Consider the following 14,680-nt stretch of genomic DNA (forward strand, 5'->3'; position numbering starts at 1 on the left):
TCAGGGCTCCCTTCCCCCCCTCCCTGGCCGCCCTCCCATCTCCCCATTTCCTGGGAACGTTGCAGAAATCGCTCTCTTGGTTTCCACTTTCCAAGGCCACTTTGGGATGGCAATGCCAATATGACCTTAGAGTCTTACATAATTTTTTAATTATTACTTATTTTGAGAGAGGGAGGGAGAGAGAGACAGACCGAGAATGAGTGGGGAAGGGGCAGAGAGTATCCCAAGCAGGCTCTGCACTGCCAGCGCGGGGCTCGAACTCACGAACCATGAGGTTGTGACCTGAGCTGAAACCAACAGCCGGACACTTAACCGACTGAGCCACCCAGGCTCCGCATTGGAGCCTTCTGTCATTTTTATATTTGTTTCCCTTTATTGTTTCTCCCTGGAGGCTTTCTGGTCCTTTGTTCTCCTTCCTGGTTTTCCTCAACCGTATCCTTCACTCTTAAACTTTTCACTTTGGCCAGCATCATTTTGAATTTCCAAGAGCTTTTTCTTTTTTTCTTTTCTTTTTTTTTTTTTTTTGTTCCTTTTGTTAAATACTACTCTGTCCTTGCGTCAGGCTCAGAATGTCGTCTCGTATCTCTCTGAGTATATTGATGAATGATCATCATTTTGAAATTTCTTCTCTCTGCATAACCCTTGTCTCCTTTAAATTTCTTCTGTCATTGATTTGTTTGTTCTGACCTCTGCCTCCCCTATCAAAAGGTTTCCTCAGATGTCTGATGATTCTTGATTGTCTGTTTATATTTAAGCGGAGGGCACTGAAATCTTGACGGAAGGTTCTGTGTCTGTATGTGTGTGTGCACACGTGTGTGGCAGAGGAGGTATGGCTTATTGTCTGTGGGCTCCATTGGACAATGATCTGCCTGGGTGTCTCTTGGGGGAGCCCTCAAGGTCTTCCTGATCTGGTCAGGCTCCCTGAAGTATCTGCCTGGAGAGAGAAGCTGGGTACCAGTGTCCGGGGCGTGGGGTGGGGAAGAGGGTGGAGGTCTTGGCATTCAGTACAAGTACACTTACTTCCCCTGTTTCTTCTGACCTAGCTCAGTCTAGAGCCCCCATTGTGGTCTCTAGAGAACTAGCCTTTGGTCTTGTGCTGGGCCGAGGTGATGCAGCCTAGCAGAGGGGATCTGGGGGATCTGACTGCCTTGGAAAAAGCTTTCAGCCAACCCTCGGTTTCTGTTGCTGTAGCGATGTCAACTCCTGAGGCTTTCACATGTTCCGTGTATCAGGTCCCCCCCCGCCCACCGCTGCTGCTGGCCCAGGGGTCAGTGCTCCCCCATCTGCCGATCGAGTTAGCACCCTCCTGACTCCCTTCCTGAATCTCACATTCGTTGCTCTCTCCTCCTTTCTCCTTGTTGTTCTCCTTGCCTTTCTGAGCTTTTGACTCCCCCACGTGAAAATCCTTTTATGGCTATTTTAGTGGGATCAGATTAGGGCAGAGGTTAATACCCATTTTCAATCAGCCGCATTTAACCAGGAGTCGGTGTTGAATTCTGAGTCACCATCTTCGAGCCCTCTCGTGGTGACCACCCATGCAGGCCCCCGCCGCTGGCCGGTTCCTCAGCGCAGGTCCTAGGGGATGGGCTGTGAGACTGACAAAGGTCCCCTTTCCATATTAGCCGCTGGAAGCTCCAAGACAAATTCATGGCCCAGTATTCGCACAAACAAATACATTATCTCATATCTGCATTTTCAGGTCTTGCCTGTGGTTCTAGGTTTTCCGCATCCTTCTTTGCCCATCTTCTTTGGTAACGGTTTCCAATGATCCCTCTACAGTGTCTATTATGGAGAGATCGATAATTTAAAAATGGGAAAAGGTGCCTTAGGATGAAGGGGTCTGATGGACACCACCTAGCATGCCAGTGGCAGGACAGACGGGCACCGGGTGCCTCCTGAGTTGGGGAGTGGGCCGGGACTGGGACGCTCACACCATCACCTGAGCGGTCAGTGCCTCTGCCCAAGTTTTCTAGCCCAGATCTGACCGAACAGTCAACATCATGAGGGATTTGAATATGCACCATGTACTAGATTATTTCAGTGTGCAAATGTCAAATTTCTCGGCCATGATCGTGGTATTGGTGTCTTTCGTCTAGCCTCCTATCTGGAAGTCTAAATAGCTTTTATTTACTTCGCAGATGTTATGGGATGAATTGTGTCCCCCCACTTAACCCTCAAATTCCTATGTTGAAGCCCCACATTTCAGAATGCAACTCTTTGGAGACAGGGTCTTTAAAGAAGTGATTAAGGTAAAACGAAGCCATAAGGGTCGCCATCAATATGACCGGAGTCCTTCTAAGAAGAGAAGATTAGGACACAGGCACGCACAGGGGTGACCATGTGAGGACACAGGGAGAAGAAGGCCATCTGTAAGCCAAGGAGAGAGGCCCCAGAAGGAATCCCGCTGACACGTTGATCTTGGCACTTGCAGCCTCCAGAACTGTGTGACAATCTCTGTCGTTTAACCCCCACTCCTCAGTCTGTGGTACTTGTTACAGCAGCCCGAGCTGACTAATGCATTATGTTTTTACTTTTTTAAAGTTACATTTTCTTTTTCTCCTCCTTTTTGAGGACATAGGACATCCTTTATTAAGACATCTCCTCCTGGGGCGCCTGGGTGGCGCAGTCGGTTAAGCGTCCGACTTCAGCCAGGTCACGATCTCGCGGTCCGTGAGTTCGAGCCCCGCGTCGGGCTCTGGGCTGATGGCTCGGAGCCTGGAGCCTGTTTCCGATTCTGTGTCTCCCTCTCTCTCTGCCCCTCCCCCGTTCATGCTCTGTCTCTCTCTGTCCCAAAAATAAATAAATGTTGAAAAAAAAATTTTTAAAGACATCTCCTCCTTTGTTGAGACATAATTGAGAAATAAAATTATGTAAGTCTAAGGCATACAAGGTGTTGATTTGATACATTTATATATTGCAAAATGGTTACCAGCGTACCTTAACTAACACCTTTGTGCCATCACATAATTACCATTTCCTTTTCATGGTGAGAACATTTAAGATCTACGCTCTTAGCAGATTTCAAGTATATGATACGGTGTTATTAGCTGTAATCACCATGGTGAACATTAGCTCTCCAGGACTTGTTAATCTTGGAGCAGGAAGTTTACACCCTTTGACCAACATCTCCCAACGTCCCCCAGTCCCCAGTGAACGTCCCTCTAGCCTCTGTTTCTCTGAGTTCCAGCTTTGTTAGGTTTGGATTTTTCAGACATATAAGTGAGATCATACTGTAGCTGTCTTTCTCTGTCTGACTCATTTCACTTAGCACAACACCTTCAAGGTCTGTTCATGTCACAAATGGCAGGATTTCCTTCTTGCTCATGGCTGAATAATATTCCATTTAACACAATATATTTTTTAAAATTGACCTACTTATGTCATTGGGACAGCAGGTGTAATTTAAAGGGTGCAAATATGAAAACCTGGCCTTGTTCTGTGTCTTCTCTGCTCCACTTTAGACCATTTAAAACATGTCCTGGATCACTTGAAGTCACATTTCAGCAAGAGTGTCCAGGTCCTTCCCCCCGGATCCCCTCCCATGGCTGGTGGCTTGTGACAGGACGGGCAGCCTAGTCTTTTGGGTGACATTTGTCTCTTCTTCCCCCCCGTTTGGGTAAAGGAGACGTAGGGTGACAGGTGCATCATCACAAGATCAGGTGGGCCACTGTGGAAAGGAGGTTCTTTCCCACTGGGACCTTTTATGTGTTCTTTGCTGGCTCTTTCCATGACCAGGCCATTTTACTCTCAGAATGTACCTTCTCACTCCTGTTGGGCATAGCTTCTGGCTGTTTCTCTCTCCCACATGGCCCACATCTGGTTCACTCACTCATTCTTGCTCCCATGTTGTTGCCAGTGTGGCTACTGCCCAGTGAGAGGTAAGTGTGCATGAAGTTTTGGCCTCAAAATCACCCCTTGCTCAGGCCCTGCCGAGGCCTGGGAGGGGTCCCAGCAAGGAGCTCCTGGAGGGAATCTGATTTCCTCTTCTGGAAAGAGGGCCTTGCAAATTGTTCTCCATGGAACCCAGACCACCCATGTGCTCAGTGTGGGACTTTTTCTGTCTGCCCTGTGGCCCACAGCCGTGACTGCCTGCCTTCATGCCTCTCAGAGATGCATCACAGACCAGTCTCCACATCCCTCAGACTCAGAGACACATACCGGGCTCTCCCGAAAGTTCTCCCTGAAGCCCCCTTCAGTAAGTAAGAGGGGGAGGGCACACATGTTCCCTGTAACGCCCCTGGTCACCTCCCGCACGTGATCCACTCGCGGATCCCCAACATCCCTCTCCAGAAACCCTCCTTCCCCACTCTCTGACCCTTCAAGCTTGGGTCTGACTGTTGTTTCCAGTCACGTCCTCTGTGAGTTCCGCCTCTGACCTTCCAGCGCCTTCATGGAACAGCACCTATCGGGCTTGGAGGCCTCCACTGAAATTCCCAACTCCGTATCCAGTTGTGCTTAAATTTATTTTAAATGGAAACATTACATTGTAGATATCTTGGGCTAGTTATATTTTAGTGGAGTGCACCTGAATGTAAATGCATTAGAATTTCAATAATAGAAGATGTGAAAATCATTGCTGGTGTCACCAACGGTGACGCTGCCATCCTTCGGGAGCCACCGTGTTAGCAGAACGCCAAGGCGAGTCTTTGTGTGAAAGTGCACCCCAGGGCATGACCCAGTTGGCAGGGACAGAGGCAGCTACGCGTGCACCCCAGGGCATGACCCCGTTGGCAGGGACAGAGGCAGCTAGGTCGCTGGGCACAATTAAGTGAGAAAATTGTTGAGGCAACTCTAACATACCAAGAAGGAGTGGGGGTGGGGACACCCAGAATGGACTGAGAGAGGGAGGGCTGGGCAGGGACAGGGATGCCTAGCGATTAGAGTAAACCCACTTGCCGTGTGTCCTTTTTACTTCCTTGCTTGGCACTCTGGCTTCGGGACGAGGGGCTAGATTCTAACCTCACCGCAGGGTTCTCAAGTTCCCTGGGACCATCTGACTGGGGGGAGGGAAGCACATCCCAGAACAACCTAACAGAGTCCTTTACCTTTTCCCCTGCTTCCTTGAAGGAGGCATGCTCTTATGGGTCCATTAGCTATGGCTGTGTAACAAATGATACCACAACTCAGTGGCTTTATTTACATTTTAAATGTTTGTTTATTTATTTATTTATTTATTTATTTTTGAGAAAGAGAGAGAGAGCACAAGCAGGGGAGGGGCAGAGAGAAAGAGGGAGACACAGAATCTGAAGCAGGCTCCAGGCTCTGAGCTGTCAGCACAGAGCCCGACATGGGGTTCGAGCTCACAAACTGTGAGATCATGACCTGAGCGAAGTCGGATGGTTAACCAACCGAGCCACCCAAGTGTCCCAACCTGGTGGCTTTAAATAACAAGCATTATTTCTTACGAGACTGTGGGTTGCTTGGGCCGTTCTGCTGATCTCGGGTAGGCTTACTCATGCATCTGGGGCCAGTGAGGGTCAGAGGGAAGCCTATGAAAACCTCTAGCAGCCCCCAGTCAAGGCCAAAGGCATTGCTTCTCTACTATCGGTGGGGTCCTCTGTCAATGCGGTTTCTAGGGTGGGAGGCACATTTCACTCCACCGGGAGGCAGGACTGCGGTGACCAATGCTGTGAAGGGGCATCAACAGTGAAGCTGCCAACAGGACAGCGGGGGCAGGACCCAGGAGCCACGAGACCTCCTGATGGGCGGTGGAGAGCCACGCGCCACATGGCTGAGAGCCTGTTCACACGCAAGCCCTCGCCAACACAGTCAGCCAAGGGAAATGAGAGTGCCAGAAGGAGCTGGAATTCATCTCCTGGCCCCAAGACGTCCTGGGCAGGGAACCGGAGGACTCAGGGCCCAGATGGTGTTTTTTATCTCGTATTCCAATTGGCGGTGGAGGCTTTGGAAGAGAAGGGGGGAACATATGGGAATTGAACAGCTGGCTATGTAGATGCAATCGAAGAACAAAACTTGGGTTTCTGGACCCTGGCTGAAGATGGGTTCTTGGCTAGGACCTAATATTCACCGTCTCAATATCACGCATTTGTACAAGGCTGAGCTGTTGAGAGCTCACTTCTATCGCTATGGTGACTCATTCTCACTGTGCGTTGCCTGGGGTTGAGGGTGCTGGATTTTTACTCCCTTTCTCAGTGAGCGTCAGGGAAGAGAGGTCCCCTGCCTGGGATCCTATGGATTGGTCAGGGTTGGGGCCAGGTCTCGAATCTAAAATCGGTGCTGGTGTTACTTCTCCACCTGCTTCCAGTGAGAATGGTTTGGAGCGATGTTTTTCCCTTCTTTGTGACCCACAGACATAAAAAAAAATTTATATTGAGACTCAGGTTATATATATATGAGTGTGTGTGTGTGTGTGTGTGTGTGTGTAGTATTTGTGAAAAAGACCAGAGGGCGATGTGCCCTGATATCTAGAAGGAAATAACCGGCAAGATGGTCCACCCTGTGCCTGGATGTCTTTGTATAAAGGATGCAGAATGGGAGCTGTCCACTGTGCTCCCAGACATTCCCACGTGCGCCGCCTGATGTCACACTGTTTCCTCTGCACCTGGTCTGATCATGAGATCCCCAGCCTGCCCACTCCTGTTGGGACGGTTCCTCTGATCATGGGGTCCCCAGCCTGCCCACTCCTGTTGGACGGTTCCTCTGATCATGGGGTCCCCAGCCTGCCCACTCCTATTGGGTTGTCCTCTAAACCCTTTTGCAGAGGATGGCTGCTGTTGTCACCTGCCCCACCCCCCTGCAGTGTCCCTTCCCTCTCTCCGGCAAACTCGCTCATTGGTTTCATGGCCCGTCAGTGGCTTGAGGTCCACAAGTTAGGCGGTGGGAACTATCCTGTCTCACCTCCTGGGACTGCCTTCTTCACTGTTCCGCCTCCCCCACCATGGCAGTGGGGGAACGTGACCCAGGCTGGCTGACCAGAGTGTCCAGTTCCCCCAGAGCAGAGCTGGACCCCCAAGGCTGGGCAAGATCTGACCTCTGGGTGTGTGGATACTCGTTGCCAGTGCCCATCAGAATCGGACACAAAGGTGTCTGACTTGTGCACAGCAGTGCTCACAGACACCCAATAAACACGTGGCGACAGACCGACTGGCCCCAAAGGGAGGACAAGTGTAGGCATTCCCAGAGCAGTGTGCTCTCCAGGAAGTCCCGTGAAGTCACTGTCCTTCCCCACGCAAGGGAGCGTGGGGCATTATCTGGTGTGGCAGTTCCAGCTGGCTGCTCTGGGAATGCCGTGCGGGCTGGATGGTGGCAAGGTGGGAGGCAGTTGGGGGCTCTCTCAGCCACAAACGTTCCCGGAAGGGTCCCTTCTACCCCTGCCCCACCCATTCCAGGGTGCTTGGGAGGAAGCTGTCAGGTGTCTTCCACGTGCTCTCTCCCTGCACCCTCCTACCAGTCTGACAGAGACCACGGACCCCCTTTGACAGATAAGGAAACTGAGGCCACATGGCTGCCCCAGTCCTAGCTCATGGGCTGAGCACAGCTCCCTCTGACTCTGAGACAAGGCTCTTACACCTCTCTGGTGTCCCCTGGAGTATGGTGGCTCCCAAGAGGCGTATTGAAGAGAACCAGGCTCCCAGCGTGGAATCCTCTCAGATTCCACAGTGAGAGGTTATTGCCCTACAAATTACGCTGCAAGTCTTCTAGGGGCTTCAAGGAGAATGCCTTGATTTCACCTTTATAATCGTTGCTAATCTCTCTTCTTCCAATGAAGAGGGAGTGGGCCTAGGGCTGAGAGTCTTGCCAGGCAGTGGTATCAAATTAGTGTTTAGTAATAAATACCATTTTGACTTTATTGTGTTTTCTTGTACCCAAAGTGTGGAAAATGAGACTCCTTCCCATTTATGATGCGATTTAGAGCTTTGTAGACACAAAGTAGAAGTGAAAGGAATAGAAACACAAAAGAAAATTTAGGCACAAAGTTGTTTATTTAAAAAAACATTTTTTTTACATTTATTTAATTTTTGAGAGATATAGAGAGACAGAGCACAAGAGGGGGAGGGGCAGAGAGCGAGGGAGACACAGAACCCGAAGCAGGCTCCAGGCTCCGAGCTGTCAGCACAGAACCTGACATGGGGCTCGAACTCACAAACCATGAGATCATGACCTGAGCCGAAGTCAGAGCTTAACCGATCGAGCCACCCAGGTGCCCCAAATTTAGGCACAATTTAAAATTAACTCAGGGGCGCCTGGGTGGCTCAGTTGGTTGAGCGGCCGACTTCGGCTCAGGTCATGATCTCGCAGTCCGTGAGTTCGAGCCCCACGTCGGGCTCTGTGCTGACAGCTCAGAGCCTGGAGCCTGTTTCGGATTCTGTGTCTCCCTCTCTCTGACCCTCCCCCATTCATGCTTTGTCTCTCTCTGTCTCAAAAATAAACGTTAAAAAAAATTTTTTTTTAAATAAAATAAAATAAAATTAACTGAAACTTGAGAAAGTCTGAAATGGGAGTGACAGGAACAGCTGAAGGAAGATGTGGCACAAGTGACCAGATCAGGAGGATGCGGGCGACTGCAGGCCAGAGGGCCACCTCCTCAGGCAGGCAGCAGAGTGGCTGTGCACCCTGGGACCAGCCCACCGCAGCTGGCCCTCACAGCTTCTCAGCCCAACCCTTCCCTGCCACCACACCCTGTCAGCTGGAGGGTCAAGATGTGGATGTTGGTACAAAAAACCCAGAGCTAATATCCTCAAAGGGGAAAAACTGAGAGCTCTTCCCCTAAGGTCAGGAACACGACAGGGTTGTCCACTCTCACCATTACTAGTTAACGTAGCGTTGGAAGTCCTAGCCTCAGCAATCAGACAGCAGAAAGAAACAAAGGGCATCCAAATCAACAAGGAAGAAATCAAACTTTCACTCTTTGAAGGCAACACGATCCTCTACATGGAAAACCCAAAAGACTCCACCAAAATATTGCTAGAACTGATACATGAATTCAGCAAAGTCGCAGGATAGAAAATCAACGTACAGAAATCGGTTGCATGTCTATGCACAAATAATGAAGCACCAGAAAGAGAAGTCAAGGAATCAGTCCCATTTACAATTGCACCAAAAACCGTAAGATACCTAGGAATAATTCTAACCTGAGAGGTAAAAGATCTCTACTCTGAAAACTATAGAAAGCTTATGAAAGAAATTGAAGAAGACACAAAAAAATGGAAAAATATTCCATTCTCCTGGATAGGAAGAACGAATATTGTTAAAATGTCAATACTACCCAAAGCAATCTACACATTCAATGCAATCCCTATAGAAATAATAGCAGCATTCTGCACAGAGCTAGAACAAACAATCCTAAAATTTGTATGGAACCAGAAAGGACCCCAAATAGCCAAAGTAATGTTGAAAAACGAAACCAAAGCAGGAGGCATCACAATCCCAGACCTCAAGCTGTGTTACAAAGCTGTAATTATTAAGACAGTATGGTACTGACACAAAAATAGACACTCGGATCAATGGAACAGAATCGAGAACCCAGAAATGGACCCACAAACATAGGGCCAACTAATCTTTGGCAAATCAGGAAAGACTATCCTATGGAATCAAGACAGTCTCTTCAGCAAGTGGTGCTGGGAAAACTGGACAGCAACATGCAGAAGAATGAAACTGGATAACATTCTTATACCACATACAAAAATAATTCAAAATGGATGACAGACCTAAATGTGAGAGGAAACCATCAAAATCCTAGAGGAGAACACAGGCAGCAACCTCTTTGACCTCTACCAGAGCAACTTAAAGGACACATTGCCAGAGGCAAGGGAGACAAAAGCGAAATGAACTATTGGGACCTCATCAAAATAAAAAGCTTCTGCACAGCGAAGGAAACACTCAGCAAAACTAAAAGGCAACCGACGGAATGGGAGAAGATATTTGCAAATGACATATCAGATAAAGGGTTAGTATCCAAACTCTATAAAGAACTTACCAAACTCAACACCCCAAACACAAACAATCCAGTGAAGAAATGGGCAAAAGACATGAATAGACACTTTTCCAAAGACATCCAGATGGCCAACCGACATATGAAAAAATGCTCAACATCAACTCATCATCGGGGAAATACAAATCAAAACCACAACGAGATACCACCTCACATCTGTCAGAGTGGCTAAAATGGACAGCTCAGGGAACCATAGAGGTTGGCGAGGATTTGGAGAAAGGGGAACTCTCGTACACCATGGGTGGGAATGCAAGCTGGTGCAGCCACTCTGGAAAACAATATGGATGTTCCTCAAAAAATTAAAACTAGAACCACCCAGCAATTGCACTATTAGGTATTTATCCAAAGGATACAAAAATACTGATTTGAAGGGGTACATGGGCCCCAATGTTTATAGCAGCTTTGTTATTATGGGCAGAGCCCTATATATATAGAGAGAGAGCCCTATATGAATATATATATATATATGAATATTACTCAGCCTTAACAAAAATGGAATCTTGCCATTTGCAACAATGTGAATGGAAATAGAGTGTATGATTCTTTTTTTTTTTTCTGGAGTCTTGGAAGCTTGACTACCCTACGTTCTCCTACAAATGGACCTTGAGAGCTTGTTTGGAGGTTCTAGCAGGGAAGCGCAGCTACTCGTATACCCTTGACCGAAGAACGGTCCTCCTCTATCGGGGAAGGTTGTCCTCTTTGACCGAGCGCGCAGCTTCGGGAGGGACGCACATGGAACAGTGAGGGAGGAAGGGGACACCCGCCTAGCCAGCCAGATCAGCCAAATCAACCCTGGTGATCAATGGGGTGACAGATGTCGCAGCCAGATCGCCCTCACATTCTAGAGTGTATTATTCTAAGCAAAATAAGTCACTCAGAGAAAGACAAATACCCTGATATCACTCATATATGGAATTTCAGAAACATAATAAATGAGCAAAAGGGAAAAGAGAGAGAGAGAGAGACAAACCAAGAAGCAGACTCTCAACTGTAGAGAAACGATGGTTACTAGAGGGGAAGTGGGTGGGGGGTATGGGTCAAATAGATGACGGGGATTCAGGCAGTGCACTTGCTGTGATGAGCACTGGGGGTTGTATGAAAGTGACGAATCGCTATGTTGTACTCCTGAAACTAATATTACACTGTATGTTAACTAACTGGAATTTAAATAAAAACTAAAAAAAAAAAAAAGATGTGGATGTTGGTTTCTGGGACCTCTCAGTTGCGTCTATGACTGAAAGTTGAGAGCATATGAAGTCATCTCCACCATCCACCTGCCATGGCCCGGGGATGGATGAGCCAAAGGCTGACTCTGGGGGATTGTCCATTTTCTCCAAATCCCAGGGTCTTGCGATGGTCCTGGAACACTGCCCAGCTTTTGCCCTGCCCATTCCATCAGTCAGAATCTTGATAATTATAAAGAACTGCCTATCACATTCTTAAATATAGACTTTTTTTCCCCCCACACTCCCTGTTATACCTGCTTTCCCTTGTGCCTGGGTTCATTGGGACCCTTTTGGGTGTTTAGACAAAGATCCTGGGATGGCTGATCTAACCAGGGGGGAGTATTGGTTGGTTATTTACTCAAGCCATTGCTTCCATGTCCCCGTATTGTGCTCTGTGTTGTTAGAACCCCAGACCTGTCTGGGTGTCCACTCTCCTCCAGGAAGCCCTGAGCAGAGGTGGGTCTTAATTAGTCTAAGCCAATCCTAGTAATGCCATTTCCCTAGCCAGTGATTGGTTTAGGAAGAAGCAGGTGACCCAATTCTGGCCACTGAAATGTGAGGTTGTCTCTGTGATGCCCGGAACCTTGGCAGCTATATTAGCCTCATGGGGGATGTTAGCTTAAGGGAATTGTGCTGAGAAGGACTTCAACTCACAAACCGTGAGATCATGATCTGGGCCGAAGTCAGACACTCAACCAACTGAGCCACCCAGGTGCCCTTTTCCTCATTTCTTTACCCCTGTCCCTTTCATTTCTCTTCTCCTCTAGGAAGGCTAGGGTTTTCTTCTGTCTGCTTTGCTGTAGCCTGAGGGCATGAGAGTGGGTGGGGGAAGCTTATTTGGTTAGGGGAGGCCTGGTACCCATTTTCTTTCTAGGGATTCCAGCAAATGTGGAGATCAGGGCCACTCCCTGATCAGGCCCAGCCTGTGACCCCAGCAGTAGGGTCAGTGGGCTCGGTTTCCTCCCCACACACAGCACTGGACACTTCATCAACTCCTCCAGCCCCCATTCCCCATCCTCCAGGATATCTTCCTTCCCAGTCACTTCTCTGGCACGGGGCCAAGGTCAGGACACACACATCCCCCCGCCCCCCAGCCCTGAACATTTCTTTTTATGGTGATTATTTTTACAAGCGGTGTAAGGTTTATTTCTTATAGATTATTACTCATCTATTTTTTTTTTTAAGAGAGAGAGCACCTGATCTGGGGAGAGGGGCAGAGGAAGAGAGAGAGAGAATCTCAAGCAGGTTAGCATGGGGCCTGACACGGGGCTCGATCCCATGACCCCGGGATCATGACCTGAGCTGACATCCAGAGTCTGACGCTCAACCGACTGAGCCACCCAAGCGCCCCGCTACTCATCCATTTTTGACTGTTTTTTTAAAAATGGTTTTTCCCTTTTGTTTTCACTATTTTTAATGTGTCTCACTAGGTATTGGCGTAGGATATTCTCTGATCCTGTTTCACTGTAGCATCTTTACCCCAGTTCAGCCTGGCTCACCTCTGTGGCCCCCTCCTGAGCAAGGCATCCGGGTCACCAACCCCTCTCCCACCAGGAACACTCCAGCTCCGGCAAAACCGAGGTTACAGGTCCATCTGCCAACCCTCTGTGGCTTTGCATCTCCAAGGTGAGCAACCCAGAGGCGGCTGTCAGCACACACATGCTACCCAGGGGTGACAGTGATGTGTTATTGCCTGATAGACCACCTGCCACGTTCCCTGTGCCCCTGGACCTCTGACTCTGGGTTATGGGGCACTTTCCTATGTGTTCTTGCTTATTTTGAAACAAGGTAGAACTCTGTGAGAATAGCTCAGTATAAGCCTTTACTGTGTTAAAAAAAAAATGAAGCCTATTTATGGAAAACGGTTTAACACCATAAATCAGATTACATTAAGGCTTTCAGGGTCAGACAGACCTGGATTTGAATTCTGGTTCCGTGTGGGTAAGTGTTCAACAGGTTCTTATTTAATGGAGGGACAGAATGTGGGCAAATTGTGTCGTCTCTCCTAACCTCAGATTCTTTCTCCATAAAATGAGGATAATAATAACCATGTTCCTTCAGCTGTTTGAGGAGGATTAAAAGACACCACACATGTAAAGTGCCTGGCACAAGGCTCGGCCTGCATCAGTCAGGAGTGGTTGTCACTATTTAGGGCAAGATAGAAAGAAATGCAACCCTGGGGTATACTTCTGTGCATAACTTGCTAATTTGAAACGCTTGTCAATAACCATTTTTTGATGTCAATCCCAGCTTTCTCGCACTCGAGCAAACCGAACATGACAAGGCGGGCAGCAAACCTCCAGCCCGACGTGTTCAAAACAGAGTTCCCCTCACCTTCCTCCCCAGGACCCCCCTTTCCTGCTGCCCTATCTTCTCAGTGTTATCATTTCCCCCAATTTTCCACCCTAGCAGGTGCACCCTAGGAGACTTTCCTCTCCTGCATCTACTGTAATGCCCACACCTAAGCCACACAGTCTGATCAGGTGTCTCCACTCTCAGTCCATGAGCTTGGCTTCCTGGCTCAGTTGGAGAATAAGACCGATTTTTTTTCCTCCTAGAACCCAGTGCTGGACGTACTGTAGTTATTTAAAAGATTCCTATCAGCTGACTACGCTGTAGGCTCTATGACCACCTTATCCAAAATCCTTATCCCTCTTCTCTTCCCATCCTCTCTCCCGTGTGTTTCTTTGTATGCTTGTCACTAGTGGACGGGAAATGTTGACCACCTGTTTGGATCCAATGGGACGTAAGCACCACAGGGGCATCCCAACCATCTGTTTTGTTCTCTGCTCTTTCCCCACCAGGAAATATGTGTTAAGTGAACCAAGACCCCAGACCAGTCCTCTACTACGAACCTTTGGTTACTCGCTAAAAATTGGATTCCCACAGGAAGTCACAAGGACTCTTGTGTGTGAATGCACACACTTTATTCAATGCGATAGAGTGGGGACCAAAGGAGAGAGGAAGAGAGAAGGGTAGAGAAACAGAGACACAGAGAGACAAAGAACACACACACACACACACACACACACACACAAACACACGCACTGATTAACTGTATCTAGTGATAAGTCACCAGGAGTCGGCTCAATACCTTTTTACCTGTCTGATGGCCTAATCAAAGTCTGCCTTCCTTAATCCTGCTCACCATCCCTCACATTGATCCCACACCAGACGAGACAGAGGAGCACACGCCTGGGGGCAAAGAGAATGCAATTAACAGCCCTGTGGCTTCATTTCAAAGCTGTCACCCAGCAGTTTGTCCTAACTCTGCAGATTTTTTTTTTTTTTTTTTTTGTCCTCTGGGCTATTTCTCTTCTCACCTTTCCTTTCTGTAATTCATGTTTTGAACAGTAAGCAGGCCAAGAACTTATAAAAAGAAACTATGGGATTACACCAGGGATTCCCAAACTTTTGGAAGTCATCGAAACTTGGCTTTAAAAAAAAAAATCATGACAAATGGGAACGTTGCAGTTGTATTCAGAGGTAGGAAATATTCACA

At 48.2% G+C, this 14,680-nt stretch overlaps 1 long non-coding RNA gene across 1 annotated transcript; it reads left to right on the forward strand.

The window, feature by feature from the left end:
- Positions 1-10,508: 10,508 nt before the first annotated feature.
- On the forward strand, positions 10,509-14,377 carry LOC122486421. Its single transcript, XR_006298150.1, has 3 exons — positions 10,509-10,621; positions 14,068-14,070; positions 14,364-14,377. It is a non-coding gene; the product is annotated as an uncharacterized LOC122486421 (long non-coding RNA).
- The last annotated feature ends 303 nt before the right edge of the window (positions 14,378-14,680 follow it).

This window comes from Prionailurus bengalensis, chromosome A2, assembly GCF_016509475.1.
Source record: "Prionailurus bengalensis isolate Pbe53 chromosome A2, Fcat_Pben_1.1_paternal_pri, whole genome shotgun sequence".
NCBI lineage: Eukaryota > Metazoa > Chordata > Mammalia > Carnivora > Felidae > Prionailurus > Prionailurus bengalensis.